General features: G+C 40.5%; 1 protein-coding gene and 1 non-coding gene across 11 annotated transcripts in view; one reads left to right on the top strand and one right to left on the bottom strand.

The window, feature by feature from the left end:
- Positions 1–25,806, bottom strand: part of OXR1 (oxidation resistance 1) — a 355,200-nt gene that overhangs the window by 200,284 nt on the left and 129,110 nt on the right. The window lies entirely within an intron of this gene.
- Positions 13,061–13,143, top strand: TRNAL-CAG (transfer RNA leucine (anticodon CAG)). Its single transcript has one exon. It is a non-coding gene; the product is annotated as a tRNA-Leu (tRNA).

Below are 25,806 nucleotides of genomic sequence, written 5' to 3' on the forward strand. Positions count from 1 at the left end.
GATGTGACCAGGAATAAGCAAAGCAGGCTCCCACTTAGAAAAAAAAATTATTAACTAAACTACAAGGGAAAGGGAAAAAAAAACACACAAGGAAAATGAAAACTTCAGAAATATATCTCCTCCTCTTGCCCACCAAATTCCCAATACAATACATCCCCCAAATCATCCACTCTCAGTCTGGCACCACCCTTCAGAACACTCAATCCTCAGTTCATCAAGAGGAGGAGTCCTTCTTGTGCCAATGGTGACCTCTTCCTTTCATGTCCAGCGCTCTCACCACTGAACACGGACCAGAGCTGCTTCTAGGGTCGACTTTTAAGGATGCTTCATCCCACTCCAAAAAGGCACTGTCTCAACTTTGGGACATCTGTCCCCCCCATATTTTTCACCCCTTGGGGCTGAGGGGTACCCACACCGAACCCTCTTGGTCCTGAGGCATTGCCTCCCCCTAGAATGCAGTCCCCGTATCACAAGGAAACATGGCTCTGTCCATGGCTGCACAAAAAGAGTCCAGCATAAGCTACTCCATCATCTCTTCCACCTGAGTTCTTCTCTATTTCTCTCATGGCCCATTTCCTCTTATCTTTATCTCTCTTCTCATTCAGCTCCAGGAGATTAGCATTTGTAAGGTTTCCATCATCCAAGAAAAGGGTTAAAAATCTGAGGCTCTGTCTGTCCAGAACTCCCACGGCTGCCCAGCCAGGCACCTTCTCGCACTCCCCCCTTCTCCTTCTCGGCCGGCCACTATTAAATTTCAAGGTGGCTCAAGCACAGGCACAGGCTCGCTCTCTGTCTCTCCTGGGGTGGGGGGTGGCTGCCCGATGCCTCTCCGTGCTCCTCCACCCTTCCATCCTGCAGGGGCCTTCCCCTCCCTTCTGTCCAGGGCCCGGCCTACCTCACCCGGCCCCATGGCTGCCCCTGGGCCTACCTCACCCGGCCCCATGGCTGCCCCTGGGCCTACCTCACCCGGCCCCATGGCTGCCCCTGGGCCTACCTCACCCGGCCCCATGGCTGCCCCTGCCCCACCCAGCCCGCAGCCGGGCAGGGGAGCTCTGAACCTTTCCCTGACCAGAACCCAAGAGAGCCTCCCAGGGGAGAGCTCTGCTTTAACCCCGTGTTCTCAGAGACGGATCCAATGTCCCAATGGCCACATTAGGTGCCAATATTAAAATCTGAGCACCCATTGGCCTGACCACAGCATCCCAGAAAACATATTTCCTGTCAAACCATCACAGCAATGCATGTGAAGGGAGAGTGGGGACCAGAAACAGGAATAAAGATATATTTGGTATCTTGGGGTACAGCCACTGGGAAGCATTACCATATTCTCATGGACTCAAATTACCTCCATAATTTGTAAATCCAAAATTTCTTAATCCATTCTTCATTTTCCTTCTTTGAATTATCTTCACTTCATCAGTTTTCACATTCTTTCCTCTACCTTCCAGGGATCTGCTCTACACTACTAAACATGTATGAAAAGAAGCATATATACCAAGCATATATGTCAGTCAGAAAAAAAATCAGACATATGAATTTCATCTTGCATATGGAATACTTGATTACTCCTACATTTTTATGTAACTATTTTATGTCCAGACAAAGTGGAAGCAAGGCTGTGAAAATTCTCTGCTAGCTTGCTCACAGGGGAAAATGTAGTGCTTTCTTTCTTCTTTTACTCTGAGTTACATTCTTCTTCGTTACCAAGTGAATTTAAGATTCAACAGTGCATCAGGAATTAGCTCTTCCAATGTGACATTATCTTTATATTTAATCCAGTGTTTTTCTGACTGCTTAAATTTTATGTCATTATGTTTCTTAACTGTAAATCATACTCTCAAGTAATCATGGTTTGCAAGCATGAAATAACCAGATCAATTCAAGTATCCTTTCTCCAGATGAAAAACAGAACCTAAAGGAAGAAGTGGGTCCAGCATGGTTTGTTGTCCTCCACTAATCCAGCAGGCCGGAAAGAACTGTGAGAAAATAAATTCAAAGCTCTTCGATGTCATGTTTGGTATAATGATATCAATCTTGTCTTTTCCTGTTTGAAGAGTTATGCAAATTTCTTTTAATCTCTCTATCACTGTGATCATTTCAAGTGAACAGTAATCTGATAGTCTGTTTTATAGCCTCTTTGGAATATTCTTAAAGGTCTAGGCCTTTTTTTGCTACTATATCAAAAGTGGCTATTATTAAACTCCAAGAGAGAGTTTAAAAGTCAGTAATTTTAATGAAAGAAATCAAGAAAACTGCAACAACTCCACTCCACTTCAAGGTGACACATAATATATTAAAAAGAATTGGCAAATCAAAGAGCAAACATATGATGGAGATGGCTCTGCAGGAAGCAGTAATAAAGCAACACTTCAGCATTGAAAACCTCAACTCTCCTTTCATTAGCCCAATGAAGCAAACATTTAACTATTGTTTAACAACAAGTACAAATGATCAGAAAAAAAAAAACAAACAAAAACTCCTCTATTAGATGTAGTAGTTCTATGCTGAAATAAAAAGGGTCTCTATGACCCAAGAAAAACTAAAACAAAAGAGGCAAAAATAGCAATATATGTCTTCATCTGGTGAGTAAATTTTCCTTCAGTTCTACTTAAACACCTCATACAGAATATAAATTATCATGTTTTGATTGTGGTCCATTATTATGGCAGATGAAATGCCAGCTAAGGTGACTCATTAGACCTTCATCTAAAAAGCTTTTTCTTCACTACAGAAATGGAAAGTGAATGGAGTGGTGGGCTGTAACTATGATGTCTGCCGTCCCCCTTTTGCTCAGCCACGACTTCAGAAGTGACCTTGGCTGATCATAATGTTTTCAGAATGGTTTATCACTTTCTGCCACTTTTTTCTAGCATGAGTTGCATGATTTAGCCCCATAGCATAACAAGAACTAAAACACCACAAAAATCAGTTTACAAAACCACTGTGAGAATAGCGGTCCTATTACTGACAAGCAGCCAGCACCCATGAAAAACCCAAGGAAAGCTCCTTCCAGACCATTGTTAGCCAGAAGTTTCACCTCTTGAGCAATGGAAATTTTTCCTGTAATCCTTAGAAGAAACATCACACTGTCTTCACAAAATACTTGGTGTTTCTTTACTGCTGACAAATGTGAGGGCCTTTTTGAATTCCCTAGAAATTTTGCCTCTGTGATATCAGCTCCACAGATTAATTAACTTTTTGTGTTAAAAAAATACATGCATTTTCAGTAGCCATAAACAATCACCTTTTAAATTCTTTAAAATGTTTGGGGCACTAAGTATGACTCAGAACATAAAATGCACTAGGGCAAAGTGGATTTAGGTAGCCTTCTCTCTCTGGTTTTCTTCCTTTTCAGTCACCTTCATTCTGTGGTCCACTATTCAGTTTTCCTTTTTCTATTTTTACTTCAATTTTATTTTCTAAATTCAAACACTTAAAAAAACCCCTAAAACTTATAACTATGATGTAAGACACCTGGAATGTTTTCCCCATATTTTAAAAGTTGCAATTTCTATCATCCTATGTCTTACCTTAATAAATAGTCCTGAGTCTACTCATTTTTCTAGAGCTGTCAAAATATTTATACATATGTAACTTCTCTGTCCCTAATTTTCATTCACTTTCTCTCCTTTCACCTCTCTTTTCTCCATCTCCTTTCTTTATTCATTCAGTCTTCTTCTCGGCCCTCATTATTCGCTGTAGCACAGTGAAAAAAAAAAAAAAGCAGAATACTTATAATGAACTAGTTGTGCTCAGAAAATAATAATAATAGAAAATTTAATGACAAACAAATTAGGAAGTCATTAGTATCTGCAGGTCTGTGTGGCACTGAGGTGTAAGATGCAGTTCTCGCTGAACAAAGCTCTCTTCTCCCAAAGCACCCACAAGACAGGCATGGATAACAGCAGTACCCTTTTTAAGTCCAGGATCCCCATGACAGCAAGCCATGCCATCCACGTTACAGAAAACATCTGTCATGGTCTTTAACAGCAAAAGACTCTGCACAAGCACAGTATGAGACAGAAATCTGAGCCATATACTCGATTCAGTATGTTTACTAAATACTGCATTCAAAGGTGGATATTAGATGGCTCTTTCACCTCTATCTGCCAAACATTTAAAAAAAATTGATTGGATAAAACTATCCATCCTGAAGAGCACATTAGCCCTGAACATGCTGTAATCCAGATTTTTTGCATGGCAGAAAGCTGCCCTCCCTAAACTAAGGAAAAAACTGAAGGACATTATTTTACTCTTGAATGCACCAAGTAGTTTCTGTTGAAGCTAATGCACTACTCACAGTGGCAACTGCTGCTCTTCATAATAACCAGCCATGGTCACTGGGTACTTTAGATAATACTCCACATTTGTGTAACACCCCATACACCTCATAACAAGTGCCATACTTTGTGGCACTCTCCCATGACCTGGGCAGCAGAACATTTAGCTATCCTGTACTTTGACACCTACTCACAAAACAGGGCAGGCCACTTTGTGGGAAGCTGAGCGCGTATACTTATTGTACCTATCGTTCCCAATTCCCGAATCCTACAGATCGTCTTTCTGGGGCCAAATGTCACCTTTACTTCTTCACATCCAAAGCATACTCAGAGAGAACACCTCTCAGCTCTATGCTTTCCTATCTATTTCCTATCCTAGCAACTATTTCACTACCATTATGTGTAGAAAAAAGGGACAGGGGGTTGAGTTTTTTAATAGCATACAAATATAACTCTAAATTTCAAAAGGAGAGAAAAACAGAAAAACTGCACTGCACAAATATTACAATATATATAATTTTTAAAAGTTCCCAAATATCTGACAGTAGGAATGAGATTTTTACCTACATAATGCAATTTCTTATTTTTCTTATATTCCGGTATCCCTGGTTTTACTAAAATGCAACGTTTTAAATTAAAAGGCCTCAGCTTCTTCTCTTCCTTGGGAGACATTCATAGAGATTCCACTGGGAAGGGAAGAGTAGTGCCTGAAACCAGGTGGCAGCAGACCTATTCTGACAGCTATTTCTGATCTTATTTTAGCTGAGAGGACCCACCCAGCTCAATGGGTTACATCTCTCTATAGTGGCATGTGGGTGCAGAGATTTCTCTCAAGGAAGGGGAAAATGACACTGCAAATACATGCCTGAAATTGCTGGAGGTTCATGAGGCTGCAATATTGCTAGAAGTCACAGGCCATCAGCCTTTACATACATAAATCTGAGAGATTTTCATAAACAGCACACAGTTAAAGCCTTTTGCAGGCATTACAAGGAAAGCCATTTGATCTTGTCACGACATAAATGCCTCAAAACATGACTTCACTTGGCTGACTGCCTCCAGCTAATGATGCAAGCAGGAAGAGCCATCTGAGAAATCCTTAATCAAAACACTAATTGAAAATGTGTTATATCCACAGGTCAAGGTCGACTTTTCTCCTTATGAAACAAGACAGCCAAAAGGACAATTTACTTAAATCAATAAGCAGTAATACCCACAATGATTTACTGCAATAGTAGAACAACATGCACATTTAAAAGAAGACTATCTCCTCATCTAGGTTACAAACCTCTTTAAAATAGAGCCAGAACAGCATTCAGTTTCCTTTGGTTGCAGTGAATAGTTTGAAGGTTGAAATTACATTCTCTGTTGATCACTGGAAGACAGGGATAGGGACAGACTATTGAAAAATTTCAGTGTCCTTTTGGCTGCCTTCCAGTCCCATCTCCAAGTGGCTGCTATTCTATTTAATGTAACTGGAGTCTACCCTTAGGATGAATATCTTTCTTCCTGACAGTTTTTGTTCTTTTTCAAGGCAGGGGAACAGCCACAGCCCAACAAAGACTGCTTCTTGAAGCCTCAGCCGAAGGGCTCAGGAATGGAACAAACAGGGCCAAAACACTGCTGCATGACTGTCTTACAAGCAAGTCTCTCTACACTTTCACTGAAAATGCAGGCAATATAATAACTGAATTTAGGATAATCCCAGAGACAGGAATGTTTATCAACTGAAAAGATTTTAAAACAGCAATGGGTTTTGAGGAAAACCTATTCCCTATCTGCAATACCAGTCAGAAAAAGATAGTCTTGCTAAAAGATTGTACACTTTAACTGCTTCTTGTAGGAACAACACAGACATTTTTAATAAGACACATGCTAAACAGGCTGGTTGCATTTAGAGCTTCAGAATTTTAATCTGGGATTCCAGAAAAAAACCCAACCTGCTTTAAAAGTCTTCAAAATCTTCACCCATAAAAGGTTATATAAATTCTCTAAGTGGACAGCCCAGGGTTAATAGCTAACATAATTGCAGGTTGTTTGTACTGACCAGATAGTAAAGTTATGGCAGTGCACAGGTTCAACCCACACACATCAGTTTGTGTCTAGCCTACACTGCCCATGGGGCACACTCCACTCTGTGGTTCTTTTTCATGGCTACTGATTCCAAAATTAGCCAAGCCCCAAACTGACCATTTTCTGCAGGCAGAGTTACAAGCTTCCCTGGCCTTCAGGCTTCACCAATTACCAATGCTCCTCATGGACCTTCTTCCTGCTCTGCACTGCAGATATTTGTGCAGCACAGAGGCTCTGAGGCACACAATAAATTGGTACCTTCTGCTTGTTATATCTGCAAGAAGAAAAACACTGAGGAGTTTAGCAGACATTTATGCTCCCCAAAATAGCCAGGACTGATTCACATTTACCCTGACTCACATAAGTTATCACAATCACATTACTTTCAGCAAAAACATCAGTTAAAGGGAATTTGTGTCAGGGCCACAAGCAAAGAACTCTTCCATTACAGCATGCCTGTGCTGGGAAGTTGTTAACATCTACAGCAATTCCCTTAGGAAATGTCAACAGCAGCACCAGAAAAAAAGCAAACATATTTGTTTGTCTAAATATTAAGAAGAGCCTGGAACAGTTTCTAAAATGTCAACAAGAAAACCACACTCCAAAGCAGCATGACTTCTTTTTGTTGCAAACATAAATAATTCTTATGTTAGTTTGGAACATAGTCGACGGGGATTCAGCCTGGGTACCAGAGTGAAGCAGATATTTCCTCTTCACAGTATGCAAGGAACATATTACTCATGGAAATAGAAAGCCTTTTGAGGGAAAGAAAAAAGATACTATGTCTCTTTGGTATAAGGAAAGTAAACATGTAAATATCATGCTTTTAGATAAAGAGGGAAGTCTAAGGGATGGCTAATATTTGACAGCTACTGTGATAGTGTTTTCTGTACACAGTGAATGGTGGAATATCTTGCACTTAAAGTACTGGTTATTTATTTTACATACTGCATAACACAGTCACAAGACCCTAGTACTGACAGTACCATAAGACTTGGTACCACAGTCACTGACCCTAGTACTGCACTAAAAAATCCCACTTTCCAAATTACAACACTCTTAAGAAACCTTCCACATTTTATAATACATTAATCATTATTCAGTACTTTAGTGTTCTTATTACATAATAGATATAATATCATTGTTACTTATTATTTTTATTGTGTGATAATTAACAGTGCTGAACTCGCTGGTTGCATGCTTTTTTTATTGCAAATAGCCCCATATAAAATCAGCTGGAAATTCATTCCCTTTGCACCTCAGAAACAACATTCACCTGTGTATCAGAGAGCAAGAGGCTGCAGATCCCATCCATTCCATCTGGAGAGGAGAGAAGGGCTGCAGTGTTCAAAAGGAGGTTTCAAGCACAACTGATATCCAGTACCAACAGGCCTGGGATTTACTCTTTCCATAGAGTTTTAGTAAGTAGGAAGTGGCTTTAGAATATGGAAATAGAAACCACACCACAGCCAGGTATTGTCCTTTATTCAAAGCTTGTTTCTTACCCTGGAAAATATCTGGAAAAGACAAATCATCTGCAACACTCTAGATAGTCCCATATGGTTCTCCCTTCTCTGGCTAGCATAAGGCAAGCCCTTCTTGAGCTCTCCTTTCACTAAATTCTCTGTTAGCTACATCACCTCTCCACATCCAGGCATACCAGCTAAACCCTATTTAGCCCTGTTTAAAGTAAAACGTCTCTACCATGTCTCAGCCTTCCTGGAAACTGCCAAGAGAGGACACAGGGCTTCCACCACAGGTTGTGTGATAAACTATCTTTGTCATGGGATTTTCCACTTGAGAGTCTGGGATACACAACATCATCTGATTCATTTAATATAAATAATTGACAAGACTCCTTCCAGTTCAATAGTTTGTTTTCTATTGCTTTTATAAATAAGGACAGAACTTTAATAGAGTATAAATATGCAGTTGTGCTTCAAATATTTTAGGAATTTGCTATATAAAAGTAAAAAAAAAAGTCCCCATTAACAATAAAATGTAGTTATTCAGTCACTGTAATTTTCCATGCTTATCACATCTCCAATGATTTACAGGTTCTTTCCTTTTTTTACTTTTCTTAACAAGCAGAAGGATATTTTTCACTGCTGAACACTTGAGCTGGAAGCTGAAAGTCAGGTAAGATGCTTACTCATCAATTAGTAATTAGGATTTTGCAGGTCAAGTTCTGCCCCAGTGTCAGCTATCAAGTTACCTTTTACTGCAGCCTTGTTAAATACTCTGTACCAAGCCCATCCATACCCTGTACTGATAACCATAAATGTAACTACCTCCATCCATGGGAGTTGATGGTTACTTAGACAGGAAGAGGACAGGTTAGGAACAGAGCTGAGTTCAGCTCTTCATCTGAGTGTGTGCAAGTGAAAACAGAGAAGAAATCCACTGACTGCCCTCACAGCTCTTAATGCCTTGCCTTAAGCAGGAACAAAATCCCACTTCCATGACTTTTGTGAACAGCAGACGTGAGACAAAGGCAGTTCTATCTTTTTGTTTGGAAGAAATCCTCAATTTCACTTGGAGTTAAAAGTATTAAGAAAAAAATTATTCCAACTCAACAGACAGCAATGACAGAGCAATGAATTCTCCAGTTGGTGCTCACATTCCTGACAAAATAGTGACTTGGGAGGAAAGAAAAGCTGATACTCGGCACCCATACCAAAGGGAATAGAAGGAATCCTACCTCCCCCGCCTCACACATTGATGCTGTATCTCTCCTGGATCCTACTGATAACATATGCTCCTGAGGCATCTTCTCCTATTATCACAGACAGTGCAGACATGCTATGCCAGCCTTCTCTAGTATTCCTGATCTCCTATAAACACCACATGGTTCCACACATTTAATATGCTTCATATCTTCAAAAGGAAGATATCATTTGGGGAATTTAAGGGATTGTACTTAACTCAAAGGAGGTTTATGAGCATTCTTGCTTAGAAGGTGTTTTGAGGATGAGCTATCTAGGAAGAAAGACCCATTAAATTGAGTAAGATTATTCTCAACATACTTTGAATAGAGTAAGATGATTACTTTTTTTCTCAGTTGGGCCCCTCAGATCTCTAATTCCCACTGGAACAGAGGAAATATGCCCAGGAAAAAGCCACTATTACTATTCCTACCTGTGACTACAACTCAGCTAGAAATTCTGCTGCAAAGAAAGACAGCTGGCAGCTGAGACAACATGGTTCTGACACAGAGCAGTCTTGTTTCCAGCCTATAGTCCCTTTATGCTACTGATATAAATATATTTTTCAAATAAATGAGTGAGTCTGGTGCCTAAAGATTACAGGGGGCAGGAAAAGACCTTCCCACCTCCTTGACAACATTTGGAGTCTATGAATCTCTTTATATTTCTCTTTGTGCCACTAAAAAAGCTTGACAACAGGATTGAAGGTACCTTTAAAGTCAAGCACATGTGCTTTTGTAGAACTAGGAACAAAATGTGAAGTTATAAGTATAGTGAAAAGGAATTATTATTTGAAGTAAGTCTCCATTTAACCACATTTCATCTCATTATCACCCACATAGCATGCTCCATTTTCTCTTTGGAAGGAGGGGGCACCAGTCCCACTAGATAGTCATTCTTTTTTAATTCTTTCAGGGCCCCAGGGAGACACCTGAAACATAAGGAGGAAAGCAACTCTCCTATTTGAGGCAAGAAAAACACAAAAAATGCTCTCGCTTTGTGAGAGGTTTCACGTAAAGCAGGACACAAACCCAAAATGTCCAAGGAAGGGCTACCCAGTAACAGGAGGGATAAGCAAAGGTGGGAAAGAGGCCTCTCATATATGATGCCTTTTATCTCCACTACTGGAGATACTGGACCCAGCCCTGACATACATCAACTGCTGCTATACACTGACAGCAGTGCAAATCCCTGATTGTCTTGGGCACCAGCAGAAGGCAAACATGAGACAATTGACAGGGATACCTTTGCCAAAGAGTTTCTTCTGCACCTGCTATCCCCAGAACATCAGGAACCAGCAGAGCAAACCCTTCCAATGGGTAATACCAATGCACTTTACTGATATAAAGTCCCATGGACTTTCTTTTCAGTGGATAAGAACACACCTGCTGGGCCCATCAGCATCCTGCAACACAACAACCTCCCACCTCGAGTCTGTTGAGTCTGAATGTGTGATGGACAGGCAGTAACATAAGTCTGTGCCAAAGGATTTGGGGGAATACATACATCTTTTTAAATATGACCTTTTTATTGAGATTTTCAGTTCACTTATTAGAGCTCAGTCAGGATGGCAACCACAAACCAAGTACAACAACATTTTACCAAGAAGTCAGCCAGATCTGCAGACTTATAGGGAACAGAGCTAATGCTACAGATCATTAACTCTGTAGTTAATGAAGTTCTGAACCAAAAAATACCCCAAAATGTTAAGGGAGAGCTGTCCAGGAGAAGACTTGAGCAAATTCTTCACCAAGGTCACTGTGTGTTTGGTATGCACTTAGTAATGCTTTCCTGTGTGATCTATCAGTCTAGAAGACAATGGGCAATGTAATGTTTATGACTTAGACTTGGTTTAAATCAAGACTTATTTAGTTAATTTCCCAGAAATTCAAGACACATTCAGTCAGTGTTACATCATCAATATGTCTTGAAGTAGGGAACACAAGGTTTTGGAGCTGCTGGCTGAAGACCCAGAAAGCTCTGTGCTGACAGCAGAAAGAGCGTAGGCTGCAACTGCTGCTCATTCTGGAGTTACTACATTATGAGTTGACTTTTATGGTCAAACTTCTGCCATCTCTATTTCTGCTTATTGCACTCTGCCCATCTTGCTATATCAAAGTTTTGGAAAAAGTTCTGATCAGTCCACCAGCTATTGTTTAGAAAAAGCCAAGCACCCAATCAAACAAACAGCACCACACTGGCTAAATAAGACTCTTATTTCAGCACATACAAACATGTTTTGTGATCTTTCCAAGGCCCTGTTTCTATAGAATTTAAATATATTACTAATATATTTAAAAATTAAAAATTAATTAAAATTAAAAATTAATTAAAAATTCTAAATATAAGAAAATTGCATCTTCCAGGAAATCAACCAAGACCACTGAAATGCAGCAGGAATTACAGCATAACTCCTGACTCCCAACATAACATTTCCAGTATGTTACAAGAATATTGGTTACACAGGCTCATCTTTTCATTCTGCTAGGCCTCAGACAAGACTGCTTGTTGCCCTAGAAAGGGCACATTACAGCATAGCCAAGATACAGCATAAATATTCTCAATTCACAAGCATTGTTACATAAAATTGTCCAGAATGATGGCACATAGTTGTAGAATCACAAAAGAGTTTAGGTTTGAGGGGACCTTTGGCACTCACCTGCTCTAAAACCTTGCTCAAAGCAAAGTCAGCTTTGAAGATAGGACTGACTCTGAAGTCAGGATGAGAGAGAGCCTTGTCCAGCCAACTCTTGTGTGTCTCCAAGGAAGGACATGGACAGTAGGTCAAGACAAGTCATTATTTCCTCAGCTCAGTACCCATAAGACAGCACCAAAGTACTGGGCCCAGCACTTTGGGCTCCCCAGAGAGAAAGACATTGAAAAACCAAAGCCAGAAGAACTGGTTTCTCCATACAAAAGACACACTATCAAATAAAACCAGTACCAATTTCTGGCCAATCGTACAGACAGTGGCCTTTTTTTTGTCATGGGAAAATACTGCTTTTTAAGGTTCTAAGAAATTATTATATAATTTAATATATAAGTTATAAATGCATTATTTATATATTAAATTAGTATACATTTATATATATTAATATTATAATTGTTATTAAAGAACATAATTTATATATTCATTTTTATTTATGTTATGATTTTTATATAATTTTCATATAATGAACATAAAATTTTATTCATTTACAAATAAATTAACTTAATGTATAAATTAAATAACTTCTATTAAATTATGTAATCATTCCTTAGAAACTTAAGAAATTTAACTATATGATTAACATAAATTATATTATTCATTTAAATTTAAAATAAAAATATACTATTTGCCATTTCTGACAGTCAGTTTCTGGTTGTCCCATTTCATTTTTTTTCTCTATTAAGTTTATATTCCAAACAAAGATACTGCACTTTAACCTGATGCTTCCAAACAAGCACACCTCTTGTCTTTCATATTTACTTTTACTCCCAAATCCTGACCAAATTTGTATATTTAGAGGTTCCTAGATTCAGTTTTCAAGCACATGAATTTTTTTGGAAAAAACCTCCAGCAAGGAGACATATAATTTGCTTCAGTGTCACAGTCCCCTTTCAAATATCAGAGAACTCTTACCATGAATAACTTGTACATATCCCAGGGGAATTTTCATAGATATTAAAGGAAACTATTCAGCCTTACACAATGTCCTTGAACCATACTGCATACCACATTTTTATTAATTTCTGTACAGCTTCAAATGTCTGTTTCATGGCATATGTAATAAACGTGCAAAAGTACCTGCTTCTTTCTCCCCACACTAACACTCACTCACAGAACCCAACAGCTGCATGTATGAATAAAGATCAGTTATTATGGTTACCAGAGAGTCAACACAAAATACGCTCTCACTTGGAATGTTTTTGAACACCCACTGTGTGTGGAAAAGCAACAACGCATTACAAAAAATATCTAGAAATACACAGTGAGACCGCCGCCACAGCACCCCCACGTGGGTCAGGATGGCCGAGCGGTCTAAGGCGCTGCGTTCAGGTCGCAGTCTCCCCTGGAGGCGTGGGTTCGAATCCCACTCCTGACATCCTCGTTTTGGGGCGCAGGCTGAGGATTTCGGCTTTACCTATTACCTAATTTGGAAAAAAAGCGGCTGAGGAAAGACTTCATCGCGCTCTACAGCTTCCTGAGGAGCACGAGGGGAGGTCCTTCTCTCATCGTCCTGGTATCCACTGACAGGAAGGGCGGAAATGGTCAGGAGAGGTCTCAGCTGTGTCAGGAGAAGTTCAGATGGGACACTAGGATGCATTTCTTTACTGAGAAGGCAATAAAAAACTGGCACAGGCTTCCAGTGAGGTAGCCAATGCCCAAAGCCTCTCAATATTTTAGAGGCTTTTGGACAATCCACTAAATAACTTGCCTTAACATTTGGTCAGTCCTGAACTGGCCAGCCAGTAAGATGATCACTGCAGGTCCCTGCCAACTGAACTTGTTATTCTATTCTGTTCTATTCTAAGATTTTTAAATGGTGTCTTAAATTAAAATGGAAAATTTAATTGTTTCAGCCTAAAGCAGGGAGCAGCTTGCAGTGCAGCCCCCAAAATCGGGTGGGGTTTTCCTTGCTCTCCACCACCATGGCTGCAGCAGCCCTGCAGCTTCCCAGCACTGCTCTGACACTGGGTGCCAGGCCAGGCACCTCACCCTGCAGGGACAGATGTCACTGCCCTGAGATGGGCTCCTGCTGCTCTAGGGAGTGGCACCCACCTGCCAGGCAATCAGCTGCAGGGTTTTGACACTGCTCAAGCAGCAGGAGAAGGGGAGTGAGCAAGGGAGAGCATGAAAAGGAGAAGGCAAAACCTCTCTCTCCCTCTTGCCAGAGGCAAGCAGTTATTTTTGTTCTAGATGTTTTCTAAAACCACAGCTTCCAGCTCAATGCTAGGTGCTTTTTTCTTACTTTTAACTTGCTCTCCAAAATACCCTGGATTTTGCTTTGCATTCTTGATTTTTTAAAATTTAAGAACCTCTCAAAAGCAGATATCAATCAGTAAAATAATTAAATTTTCATGTTGTATATTTAGAGTTAAATACACATTAGGTGAAATTCTAGAATACAAAGTATTTCTGAGAAGCAAAACCACAAACAATAGTCACAAGAACATTCTTCCTATGAAGGCAGTACAAGACTAAGATTTTTAGTTAATGTTAAATATCCAGCACTGCAAGCCCTCAGCAGGCATACAGTAATGACCTCTGAAAACACATAACACTAGATCATTATAAATGAGCAACTAAAATAGGTGGATCAATGAATTATCCCAGTGGAAGAAACAAACAGGTAGTGTTTTAATTATGTGATAATAACACCAACTCTGACAAAGGTAACTAATTCCTTCCATCTGCAAATTCTACTAAGTAATCCTTGAGTAGAATGCTTACCCGCACAAAATACTTCTCTACCATGCTTTGTGTACAGAGGATATATATCTGTTTTTCTCCAGGACTTAACCCAAGGGGTGGTGTTAATCCATCCATTCTTACTAGGCAAGCAGCACTACAGGCTGTCAATGCATACAGGGATGCTTTCCTGTTGTCATTATAGCACAAGAGTTCTATCATCATTACATTACAAGGGTTCCGTGTTGCTAGAGTTTCATACCTCCTTGATGGTTCTTGCAGGGAGCTCCTCTAGGCACTGACTCTTCCTTGTCCTCACAGCAGCCAACTGACTCCAATTCCCCTGCAGCAACCAATCCACTCTTTTATAACACTCTTCTGATTGGCTACAGCTGCAGCCTGTTAACATCAGGCCTGCTCCTAAGCCTTAATAATTGGCTCAGCTGCAACTCTTTAGGGGGTAAGATTACATTCCATACCACCTTCATTTACCCATACTGTATCCCCCTACACTTTCCTCTGCTGAACTGTTAAAGTGTTAATCTCCACATTCCTGACAGCAATTCTACCACTATTGGAATTATGGAAGCAGCACATTTGCCTGCTATGAACACCCAGCAAGTCCAACGTGTCTGGATCTGCCAAACACAACAAGATCAACAGGCAGCCACCTAAAGCCACCTAAAGCAGTAACCCTGAACTCCGAAGTTGCAGAACTTGCTGGTCTTCCTGTGAGATCCATTTTGGAAAAAACCTGAAAACAAAACCATTAAGTCCCACCAAGACAATTGAAAATAGTAGTGTGTTATCCACCTTATAGAGATATCAAATCAATATTATTAGAAGTAATTTGATCTAAACTAAGAGAGTAGACTCTTCCTAAAGTTTGAAGAAAAAAATATGACTGAGGTAGATATATATAAAGATATACATATAAACCATTAAATAATTAAATGTCAGAAGATAAACAGCAACTTTGAGGTCTTGAACCTCTGTAGCTTCATTTCAATTATAATATGAATATTGAGATCATATAAATCAGCCCAGGTGTACCTACAGTATGAGATGGTTTAAGCATCCTAGAAAACTACAAATGAGAAAACCATTAAATAATTATGCATTCAAATACCTATTCAGGACTGTAGCTTTTTTCTACAATCCCTTCCTGACCCTACTTTGATCCCCACTGAGAGTCTTGCATGGGAGGCAGAGAGAGAGAGAACCACAAAGGGCTCTGGCCACCAATCAAGATAAGAAAAGCCTCAGTTCCAGTGACAGTTCACAAGTTACTTCAGTGGTCCTAGGATTCATCCCATGATACAAATCTTGAGTGAAACAGCAGCAACATTACAGAGCCACAGGATAAAAACTCTGCAGCCTAGAAATCTTCATAGTTTGTAGTTAACAGTATTTCCCTTCTAGTAACACATTGAAATGGGTAAATAATATATGCAGATAAAATTTCATTTGGATTTTCAATATAATCACAAAATAAAACATAATATTCTTCCAAGCCAACTCTTCCATAATTACAGACTATAAGAATGAACAAAACTAAAGAGAGAGGAGAGGGAAGATTAAATCCTAGGCCATCATAAACAACAGAGACCATAGGACTTCATTAAGAAATCTGTATAAAGTTCAATTCCTTTTTTCTCAGATCATTTTTCCTGAATTAAAGGCCTGAACAGAACAGAATAATCTGTCAAATTCTTCATTAATGTTATGTATGTAACAGTCACTTTTACAACTATGCACCAACTCTCAGCAAAACACACGGAAACTTACAGAATGACAGAAATTAATTCTCTGGAGACAAGTCTCTTCCTATAAATTTGCTTTCAGAAACTTTCACAAGATGGACTAGACAGAATCTAGAGAGGTATTTGAGGGGAAAAAAACAATCACTTTTAAAAAAATCTGATTATCAGCATGCATGCTTAGTATTTTATAATGAAATGCTGATATCTGCACTCTTTTATATAGAGGCTATTTAGTGAGGCTCCTCACATGAATAGGTTTAGCTCTGCAGTCAATTTGAAACTAAAATAATCATATCAGCTAGACAAGATCTTCAGATTTAAACAACTTTCATTATTAAAGGAAGCACATGATCAGCTTTTTCTGTGATAGAACCTGCATATATCTTATCCAATGCTGGTCTTAAGGATTGAGACCAAACTCTCAACATTTGCATGTGCTGTGAATATTTCCTGTGAGAAAATGTCACAAGGTGAGAAGTACAGAAAAATGAAGAGCTCAGAATTTTTTTCTCTCTATAGCATGGTGCACAAGGCAGTGCTTCTGGTAAATAAGATACAGAGAATGACAAATCTTTTTCTTTCTCTTTCTCTCTCTCTTTTTTTTTTTTAAGAAAAGGACTATACACTTTTTCAACCAAATGTATTTCAGGGTGCCAATGCCAACAGAAGATAAAAGACACAGAAAGCTGCTGTGCTTTACCAAAGGCCAGTTTGCTTTAAGGAAGCCTCTATTAAATACAACCTTTAAATTAATAAGGAATAAGGATTCTCTTGCAGCTGCAGCCAGAGCTGTACATGTGAGCAGAGCCCTTATTGACCAGAAGGGGAAAGAAGAGAGGCAGACTCCACACTCTGTGTGAAATGCCCTCGAAGGGGTTTCAGGGAAATAGATAATTTTTTGGGCAAGCTGAGACTCTACCATTACCACTACTGCACCATCCTACATGTGAGGATATTTCCACATAGAACTTATTCCTTCAGATAAAAATTTTTCTAAGAAACAAATGGTTATCAGCAAACTTTCCTCCTCCTGGCTTTATGAATGTTGCCCATGGACTAGGGGAGAATACAGCCCAGAAGAGACCATCTCATATGCCCATCACAAAGCATAATAGATACCCAAATCTGATCTGATCTTGCCACTCAGCATGAGTCACTGAATGACTGAAATAGATGGAAACTACTTCCAGTATTTCTCTCCTGACACCAAAGCCACACATCACTTTGAAAAGATTTAGATGAAGTTCACACAATTATCTGCTAAGTATGTGGACACTGAGGGAGTTTTGAGATATCTCATTACTTCTGCTGCTCATTAGTGGATAGGACAGTATATTTCCAACACTTTGTGGTTTTCAAAGGTTTTTTTAAAACCAAAGTAAAAAGAATAATCAGTATACCACAGCTCACCTGCTCCCTTTGTCATTGAAGCAAGCCTACACTGACAGTTCAAAGCATGTCTGAATTTGCGTTTATCTTTGCGAGAAACAATCCATTACCAGCCACTAATGATCTTTCTTTTTGCCCTAATGAATCTGCCTTGAAAGGAATCTACCTCGGGTTCCATGCTGTTCACAATTATTAAAACATGAAAACTGGATTAACTCTGTTAAGGACATTGATGGTTAACTCTGATGTTAAATAAATGTCTGCTTTATGAACTGGAACCAATTCAGACCATGCAAGTCAATCATTGTTCTAAAGATGAAGCATGCAGCACCTCATCTCTCAGTACAAGCATCCTGGATCTCTACTGGCATCACTCATACTGCAGAGGGGCAGGTCCAAAGGGCAGTTTTGACATGAGGAAGTACACGTGCCTGGAAAGTGAAAGTAACACAGAGCTGTTTCTGATAGCACAGACACCCTTGTGACAGCAGAGGCAAAAAGCTACCTGCCACAAGCCATGCGTGCATCTGGGTCTCTTACAGACAGACATGGACAGAATATGGGGCAGTTTGTTATTCTTTCTACTGCTAGTGCTCTTCATAAAAATTATTGGATAAAACAGCATTTTTTGGTAGGCATGCCTGTCCTTAAGCCAGTCTTGTTCCCTTTTCAAAAGCCACATTCCCCTTTCAAAGATAATGCTGGTTTTTTACTGTCAGCCAAACCACTAGTTGTTTGCTGCTAGAAATAGTAACCCTTATCTCAGGGTGTTAATGTCACACTCAGGTTTAACTGGAATTAACTCATTTTCCTGTTGCTTCAGTGCTAGTTCCAGTGTTAGGCTAGGCTCTGGCAGCTCCCACTCTCCCCAGCACAGCACAGCATTAGTTGGATGGTCACCATTGCTGCTGCACAGCTAAACAGACTCCTCACCAAAGCACCCAGGATCTTCAAAGTCTCCTCAAAGAGAAGGGCCCTCCCAGCTTTACATCATAGAACTGATAAGAAAACAAAACTTCTTGCAAAATCTCAGTGTCAGGACTCTTCCTGGGCTGCCTTGACTGGATCACAGGTGTAGCTGCATTGTCTCCTCTCCTAACTAATCTGTCCTCCCCATTAGACTTACTCCTTATCTGCAATCTAGCCCAATATCCTCTTAATACATGCAAGGACATCCATGCTGGATCAGACCAATGCCCAGCATCAGCATCCTCTGCAATAGTGGCCAAGACCAGCCCTGAGACAGAAATCAATACAGACAGTGGTAATCAGCAGGACAAACAGTAGGACAAAGCCTCATTGCTTCCAGAAATTTGGGGCTCAGAGGTTTCGTACTGTAGTGATATTTCTGCAAGAAGGACCCTGCAAGGAGGTCACTGGGGCTGGTGGGGCCTCTTGGGATCCTCCCCACCCAGAGCCAGCTCAGCTGCAGCAGATGCTCAGGGCCCCAGCCAGTTTTGATTGTCTGCCAGGACAGAGACCTGCCAGGACAGATCTTGTGAGAGACTTTTTCAGTGTTTAACTACCTTCCCATTAAAAAAAATGGGATTTGGACATTTTCTGAAAGTATTAGCATTCACATGCTGCTGCAAAATATTCCAGAGCCTGCCTGTGCACTGCCTGAGGAGCTGTGTGCAAGCGAGTGTATAGGCAAGGGCAATGTTCCTCATGTCTTCCTGCACTCTGAACAGGACCACTGCTCTACCTTAACGTGAAGCAATTATCTTATGAAGGTTTTAAGACCACAGCATTCATTACTTTAATTGGAATACTCTAAGATACATAATTTTTCTGGTTTCTGGATTTTCCCTATGTAGTTAATAAGGATTCCTGTCTTTGTCATGAGCTGTGGAGGCATCTAGTATTGCTCTGTAATACCCAGAGAAACAAGATCATTCTGTTTACAACTCACTTATCATAATAAATGCCAAAATATTTCTCATCTCTCACAGTAATAAAAGTCAGGCAAAAGGAAATTATTTGCCACAAGGTAAATAACCTTTTAATGCCATCTTCAATTCTTGGAACTACTCTCATAGCTTTTTTGCTCTTACTATGCATCTGTTGCATTTATTTCTCCGTTTGCCAGGAGATTCCCCATCTACTGTATACATTTGAAAGAAGTGTACAGGAAGGAAACTTTACATATTTCAGTCTTCAGACTCACATTTTCACAACAATAGCAGGAATAAAGACATTAGAATAGAATTATAGAAAGGTTTGGGTTGGAAGAGTCATCTAGTTCCAATATCTGTGCCATGGGCAGGGACACTTCCTGCTAGACCAGGGTGCCTCAAGGTTCCATTCAGCCTGGCCTTAAACACTTCCAAGCACCCACAACTTCTCTGGGCAACCTGGTCCATGGTTTCAATATCTTCACAGTAAGGAATTTCTTCCTTATATCTAATCTAAACCTACCCCCTGGCAGTTTAAATACATTACCCCTTGTTCATATGTCCTTGTACAAAGTCCCTCTTCAGCGCTTCCATAGCCCCTCTTTAGGTGCTGAAAGGTGCTATGAGGTCTCCCTGGAGCCTTCTCTTTCCAAGACTGAACAGCCCCCAGTTCTCTCAGCCTGACTTCTCAGGAGAGGTGTTCCAGCCCTCTGACCATCTTTGCTTCTTTTCTCTGGACTTGTTCCAACAGGTTCATTTCCTTCTTGTGTTGGGGACCCCAGGGCTGGACACAGAATTCCAGGTGGGATCTCACAAGAGCAGAGCTGAGGAGCAGAATCTCCTCCATTGCCCTGCTGCCCACGCTGCTTTTGACGCAGCCCAGGACATGTTTGGCTTTCTGGGCTGCAAACACACATTTTCAGCACATCCTAAGCTATTGATTCACCAGCACCCCCAAGTCCTTTTCTTCAGGGCTGCTCTCAATCCATCCTCTGCCCAAAAGGATGTCCCAATCATTGTGCAGGACCTTGTACTTGGCCTTGTTGAACTTCATGAGATTTGAATGGGGCACTTTTCAAGCTTGTCCATGTCCCTCTGGATGGCATCCCTTCCCTCCAGTATGTCAACCACACCACACAGCTTGGTGTGATTGCCAAACTTGCCAAGGGTGCCTGCCAGGTTCAATCCCCCTGCCCGTGTCCTCAACAAAGCTGTTAAACAGCAGCAGTCCAATCCTGACCCCTGCAAAATGTCACTTGGCACTGCCCTGCACATGGATATCCAGCCCTCAACAGCAACTTTTTGAGTTTAACCAACCATCCAGTTCCTTATCCACTGAGTGGTGCATCCATCAAATCCATGGCTCTCCATGTTAGAGACAGAGGATGTCATGGTGACCTTATTGCTCTCTACAACTCCCTGAAGGGAGGTTGCAGACAGGTGGGGTTGGTCTCTTCCACTGGGCAGCACTGACAGAACCAGGGGACACAGTCTCAAGCTGTGTCAGGGAAGGTATAGGTTGGATATTAGGAAGAAATTTTTCACCAAAAGAATAATAAAGTACTGGAATGGTCTTCCCAGGGAGGTGGTAGAATCACCATCTCTGGATGTGTTTAACAAAAGACTGGACATGGCACTTGGTGCTAAAGTCTAGTTGAGGTGTTAGGGCATAGGTTGGACTTGATGATCTTAGAGGTCTCTTCCAACCTCATTATTCTGTGATTCTGTAATTCTGTGTGGGACAGTGTCAAATGCTTTGCATAAGTCCCAGTAGATGAAATCTGTTGCCCTTCCCTCATCCTCCAACACTAACCCCATCATAGAAGGCCACCAAATTTTTCAGGCATGATTTGCTCTTTGTGAAACTGTGTTGCCTATCACCAGTCACATCCTATTTTGCATGTGCCTCAGCACAGTTACTAGGAAAATCTGCTCCATGATCTTGCCAGGCACAGAGGTGAGACAGATTGGCCTGTAGTTCCTCAGGTCTCCATTTTTTTTCCTTTTTAAAACCAGGGGTTATTTTTCCCCCCTTCCAGTCAGTGGGAACTTCACCAGACTGCCATGACTTCTCAAGTATTATGGATAGTGGCTTAGAAACTTCTCTAAGAACTCTCTCAGATCCCAGGGATGCATCTCATCAAGTGCCATGGATTTGTGCATCTTCATGTTCCTTATATAGTCTTGAACCTGATCTTCTCCTCCAGTGTGTGGTTCTTCATTCTCCTGGTTCCTGCCTTTGCTTTCTGTGACTTGGGCACTGTGGCTGGAGCACTTGTTGGTGAAGACTGAGGCAAAAGAGGGATTGGATACCTCAACCTTCTCTGTACCCCAGGTAACAAGATCTCTCTCATTTCCTTCTGGAGAGGGCCCATAATTTCCCTAGTGTGTCTTTTATTACTCACATTCCTATAGAAACTTTTTTTGTTGCCCTTGATGTTCCTGACTAGATTTGATTCTATCAGGGTTTTAGTTTTCCACATTTGACCCCTGATTGCCCAGACAATTTCTCTGCATTCCTCCTAAGACAAGAGTCCTTGCTTCCACATTCTTTTCTGAGTTTGAGTTTACCCAGAAGCTTGAGTTCATCCACAGAAGCCTCCAAACATTTTGCGTGATTTCCTATTTGTTAGGCTGCATCTCTTCTGAGTTTGAAGGTGATCTTTGAATATCAACCATTTTTCTTCATTTCCTCTTCCCTATGAGTCTTTGTGCCATGGTATTCTACCGAGGAGTACTTCAAGAGGGACTAGGTCTGCTTTCCTGGAGTCCAGGGCAGTGAGATTGCTGTGCACTCACCCTGCTGCCCTAAAGGGTATTGAACTCCACCATTTCATGGTCGCTGGAGACAAGGCTGCCCTTGGGCTCCACATTCCCTTCCAGCCTCTCTTGTGTGGTGAGAACAAGGTCCAGCATAGCACCTCTCCTTGCTGGCTCCTCTATCCCTTGGAGAAGGAAGGGATGCTTTCCAGGAACCTCCTAAAATGCCCTGCTAAGCTCTCCCTCCAGAAGATATCAAGGTGGTGGAGGCCCCCCATAAGAGCAAGGGCTTGTAAGAATATGAGGCTGCTCCTCTCTGTCTCAGAGGGCCTCATCCACTAGGTTTTCCTGGTTGGGTGGCCTGTAGCAGACCCTGTAATGTCACCTGTCCCTGCCCTGCCTTTAGTCCTGACCCATAAGCCATTGGTCAGCTCTTTATCCATCCCAGAGCTCCATGTACAGCTGTACATGGACATGGTCTTTGACATAAAGGGTGATGCCCCTCTTCATCTTCCCTTCCTGTCCTTCCTACAGAGCATGTATCCTTCCATTCCAACACTCCAGTCCCAGGAGTCACATCTCTGTAATATTAGGAAATCAGACATAGAATTCTGTATTCAGAAAATAACCTTGTCCATGTTAAGAAACAAACAAACAAAAAAAATGGGGCTTTGGGAATGGGGGAAGCTTTTATCTGACAGTACAGTTCACAGAAGAACTTTATTTTAAACTAAGATGTCATACAGGGGAACAAAAGAGTTCACCTCTGACAAGGCTTAAGCATTGTCTTTCACTGTGGTTATTTAATGCAAAGAATAATTCATAGTTACATTAGAGATGGAAGATCAAACAGGGACAAAAGTTAAGACAGTGTGGTCATCCCTAGCTCCTCATAGAGTTTGTTGCAGAGTTTCAGACTGGGTGTTGAGAAAACTCCATTTCTTCTGGAAAAACATTTAGTGAGCAATAAAGCAGGTTTCTACCTTGGTTGAAAGATGGATAAAAGGGTGGAAAGCACTCTGCATTGAGGCCTTAAAAAGATTATAGGGATTAAGGCAAATACAATATGACGTAACAAGCCCTGTACAAAAAAAGGGTTGCCCACTTTAAGCTTTGCTGTAATGCAGATAGAACAATAAATTATATACCAAACATTATCCAAAATAAATCATGGACCATATCTAGTGGTAAATGAATTATCGCTGCTCCTTAGACCTTCTCTTTTTCATAAAGAGCAATCCCTCTAGACGGTCTGAAGAGAACTGAGTGCACTTTTTTTCCTGTAACTGTGAGAATGAGGAAATTGGGCTGAAATTCCCATGTGATACGTTCAATTTCAACAGCTAGAATTTTAATATGGCTGGCTGGTTATAAAATATTTGCTATAAAATTTTTACTTGTATTAATGAATTTTTGGATGTTTGCAAGATTAGAAACTGCTACAGAAAGGACGAATCAAAAATACTGGCTCCAGACAAACCATGTTCTTCTCATAACTACAATTAGGGAGCTTAATAAAATCCAGCATATCAGATTAGTTTTGCAACTTCTACTCCTCTAACTTGTACTACCATGACATCTTACAAGTATGGGGCAAATGGGTTAGATCTACAGAATAGTGTTATAGTCTTCCCTTCAGACTGATTTTTTGTCCTTTCTGATAATATTTAAGAAAATATTTTCCAATTAATTGAAAGCCATTTAGTGCTCCCACCAAATTTGTCCTCAGTTACTCTGGAGCAGATACACTTTGTTTTTACCAAATGCCTTTGATTTCTTCTCTGCTGACACAGACATGCACTTAATTAAAACCTTCCATTGAAGTGGCATTAGTTAGGCACACAAGGTATACCAAGTTGCTCTTAGGCTTCCTGCCAGGAAGCCAGCAGTGCTGATACTATCCTTCATTTACTTTCGAGTGTCAGCAAAACAGGCAATTTATGGCCACATAAATAAGGAGCCAACAGCCCATGACCACTATCTGCAGCAATACAGCACAGACACAGACGATGAGCTGGGCCCGTTCCCTGGGACTGATTCATGTTGCTGAATACAGAATCAGAATACACTTTACCAAAGTGTCTTCTGTAAGACCATAATAAAATACATCACCAGTATGAGTGTTTAAAATACATCAGCAGTGTGAGTGTTTAAAATCAGGGAGCAGCATAAAAAAATCCCATTAACAAGCATGGGACTTTTGCAGATATCTATCATTCACCATGCTGAAAATTTTAACTGGGGATTTTGTACACATACAAGCAGGATGCAGACATAGCACATTGTGAAATGAGATCTGGTTTTTATCAGGATATTGGGATTTTTGTTAAGAAATAAAGAACAGGGAGAAAAGCCTTTCAGTCTGATACAGTGTTGTCCTTGTGGGCAGGGATTTAAAAAAGCATCCAAAAAAAGGGAGACATCTGAGAATTCATGTAATTGACAGAAGCATCTGAAAAAGTCTGTAAGACACAGCAACAGCTTTCATTATATGGTACCAGTTCTGCTTCAGAAGGCTTCAGAGATGTATCTGGCAAGCTAACCCTGAGAGAAAATGTATTTCTGACCACCAGTATAGCCATTCTTCCATATGAAAATGCAGCAGAAGTTGGATGATGCCACTTAGTTCTGTTAGGTGCTGATTGTCACATGTGTGCTTTTCACATTGAAGTTGGAATTAAACAAGAGTGGTTTCAAATTAAGAGTAAGTTTCACATATAGCAGCAATAATAATTCTCTAATCTACAGATTTCATTTCCTAAAAATCAGAGAAATGTTACTAAGCTATTTTTGCAGTCAAAATCTAGCAGGAGCAGCTCTGCTAAGACTAGATATATACCACTAACAGGAGATATCTGCAGGGCACTGAGGCCCAAGCTCAGCATGAAATCTGAGCATGAGGAAAAGTTCATCCTTGCCTGGGAAATTTCTTCATGCTTTCCTGTGCCTGCAGAAATGACTGAATTGGGGCATGAGTACCTTCAACTGAATTCATCATTCAGCAAGACTGACCTTCAGTTTATATCTTGGCATATTTTTTCTACAAATGCAGTTTTTAAAAAGAAAAACAAAACATTTTCCTCATCCTGCATACTCTTGCTAAAGACCATTATTAGACAATTCATGTGAAATCCTGGCTTCTAGAATAGAAGCAAAAAGAATTCCACTGATTATGGAAATGCAGCAGTTTGCCCTTCTGCAGGAACTTGAACAGGGTGTAACAGGAAACACATCCCTGTAAAGTAAAAAGCCAAGCCATGTACACAGTATATCTTAAGGTCTTGCTCAGAAATTCTCTGCCTCCTGAATCTCCCAAAACATAAGGGATCTGGAACCACAAAAAGAAAGGTGTCTGCAGTTTTGCTCACACATTTATTGTCTGAGATCAACTGAGAAACAAATAAACACTTTTCATTTCACTGCAAAGAAAACAAAAAAAAAAAACCAAAACAATCCTGTCACTAAGATGTTAGGTCCTTTTTGTATTTTCAAGTGCCAGCCTTTGAAATTTTCTCCCATTTGAAGAAGGAACTTGTGGTATTAAAGGTT

The sequence above is a fragment of the Agelaius tricolor genome, unplaced genomic scaffold, assembly GCF_023055355.1.
Source record: "Agelaius tricolor isolate 1412-34295 unplaced genomic scaffold, bAgeTri1.0.p SCAF_2, whole genome shotgun sequence".
In the NCBI taxonomy this organism is placed as follows: domain Eukaryota; kingdom Metazoa; phylum Chordata; class Aves; order Passeriformes; family Icteridae; genus Agelaius; species Agelaius tricolor.